At 30.6% G+C, this 2,680-nt stretch overlaps 1 pseudogene; it reads left to right on the top strand.

The window, feature by feature from the left end:
* The first annotated feature begins 203 nt into the window (after nucleotides 1-203).
* Nucleotides 204-2,375, top strand: LOC149530576 (E3 ubiquitin-protein ligase RGLG1-like; annotated as a pseudogene).
* The last annotated feature ends 305 nt before the right edge of the window (nucleotides 2,376-2,680 follow it).

Raw genomic sequence — 2,680 nt, forward strand, 5'->3', positions numbered from 1 at the left:
ATACCAATGAGGAGAGTATAGCAATCAATTTTTGGTGGCTACCTCTTTCATTTCTCTCTCTTTGTATGTGTTTGAGAGGTCATATCATCAAGCCTAGAGTTTAACAAACTCCATAGTAATACACCAAAAAATAGGTGACATTTATATACCATTATCTAGTTCTAAAGTACTCTTCCACTATAATATTTTGCCATATTGAAATAATGATGCTGAATAGCGTATGTAGATGGAGACAAAGTTTAGAAATAGCTTACAGGAGTGTAAATAAGACAAATATTGCACTTAATTACAATCACTGGGAGATACGGGTACAAGTAAAGGGGATCGTTGTCTCTTGACATATTTTTCTAGTGAGAATGATTTGGATCAATGAACAACAAAATGGATATAAATTTAGAGCTTTAGTTAATATCCAATTTAATGTTTGATTGCCACAACAATTTTTGACTTTGATGTGTATAACTTACAAGTTTATAGCAAATATCCTAGACAACTACAAATTTCACCTTCACGATATAATCAATGCTCTAGAAGTTTTCTATACACTTAAAAAATTACTATCTTTAAAATGATTATGTAAAACATTGTTGCAGAAAAATATGATTCTGGAATGCTTCTATATTTATTGTAGGTGATTGAGGCTCTTGCACAAGCTGGCCTTGAATCATCCAACTTGATTGTGGGTATCGATCTCACAAAGAAATGAGTGGACAGGTTTTCCTCTACCATGTCAATGATTTAATTTTTCTATTGGTTTTAAAAAAGTTTCATGTGAAGTTGTATACCTTTTCTTCTTTTCCTTAGTTTCAGTTGGCAGCTTTGAAAGCTTTCTTCTCTTTGTTTCAGTAGAAATAACACCATTTTTATGGATGTTATGTGTGAAGTCTTTTAATCGGTGAAGTTTACACCATCTTGGAGATAATTGAAATCCTTATGAACAAGAAATTTCAATTATTGGATGGACCTTGTAAGTTTTTGACAAGGACAACTTAATCTCGTGTTTTGGTGTTGGGGACGATAAGTTTCAAACTTCTTTTCATATTATCTTGCCAATTCATTTTCATATGACACTTTACAGAGTTCATAGGAGACAGAGAGAAATGCATGTCACTAACAATACATACTTGTTGCATCGTATAGCTTCAACTCATGACCGGTAGGTGTTCAGTTTCTATCCAAATGGTAATTTATGCAATGGATTTGAAGAAGCACTAAGGCAACACAGGATTTCTATTTGATTAAGCTTTGATGTTTACGATAACATTTAAATGTAGAATGGCTTGTTTATTGAAGTCTTGGGCTCAGAAACTATGTCTTTCTGGAAAGATTGATTGGGTTCATATTTATATTGTTCATATATGTAATAGGTATTGAATATAGTTATGTCATTTACTAATGTATTTCATATTTTTCTTTTTCTATTAGGGCCAACATCTTTTGCACAAATCATCAAAGCAACGATCTATATTGTGGAGCAGAGTGGGGGGCAATACCATGTTCTTTTGATAATTGCAAATGGACATGTTGTATATCATTTATTTATGTTTCTTTTCAAATGTATTGTTAATTTAACAAATTGAAACTTCTTTCATCTTGTTGGATAAAAAGCATTTACTTACTAGAACTCCTGAATTATATGTAACATACACTTACACTGCACACATTGTCCTTATTGTTTATGTGTGTACCCATCCTTAGACTCTTTTTATATTTATCATTGATTTCCTAAATTTTTATCTTTCTATAAATCTTCCTTGTTTTTGTGTGTGCATATTAATGATGTTTTGCTCATCTTTTGCTTATATGTATTTTGCCTATCAATTGATCTAATGCAAGTTAAATATTTATAGGCAACAAGAAGTGTTGACACTAAAAATAGTAACCTAAGCCCACAAGAACATAATATAGTCAATGCAATAGTGCAATCAAGGTAATCCCATGTACTCGATATTGTCATATTTTAAATGCTAATAAGTATTCTATAAATTTGTGGTTGTAATGCAAGAATTGTTATGACTCATGCAATGAATCACCACTCTCAATTGTCTTAGTTGGTATTGGTGATGGACCTTGGGACATGATGCAAAAGTTTGATGATAACATACCAACTCGGTTTTTTGACAACTTCCAGGTAATTTATCAATTTTATTATTTTTGAAAATAAAAATAGATATAGTTGACATTGTGAACATATATTTTTAGAAGTCTATTCTTATGTTAAAGGTTTTACTTATGTTCTATAGTTTCTGAACTTTATTACAATCATGTCCAAGAACATTCATGTTTCTAGGAAGGAGACTAAATTTGCACTCACAACACTGATGGAAATATCGGCTCAATACAAGGCCACACCAGATCTTCAAATATTAGGGTAGCTATATATCTTATTTTGTATTTATATTTCAAATTATCTTTCTACATGTCTTTCTAAAATGGAAATAATATATTGTTAACTTGTTTACAAAAATATTAAACTATTAGAGACAACATTCATTGTATTATTTGTTGATTCAACATAAACCATGATTTGTTTGAAATTTTGTTCATCATGTACTTATGTGCAATAGCTCAACTTTAGTTCCTTGTATGTTAAAACTTGTCCTTTTTGCATTCATTAGCACCAGAATATGTTGCACTTGGATATGTTACAATATTTTACAATTCATAAATGAGTTATTAC

This window comes from Cupressus sempervirens, chromosome 11, assembly GCF_028749045.1.
Source record: "Cupressus sempervirens isolate cs-2001-9-10 chromosome 11, ASM2874904v1, whole genome shotgun sequence".
NCBI lineage: Eukaryota > Viridiplantae > Streptophyta > Pinopsida > Cupressales > Cupressaceae > Cupressus > Cupressus sempervirens.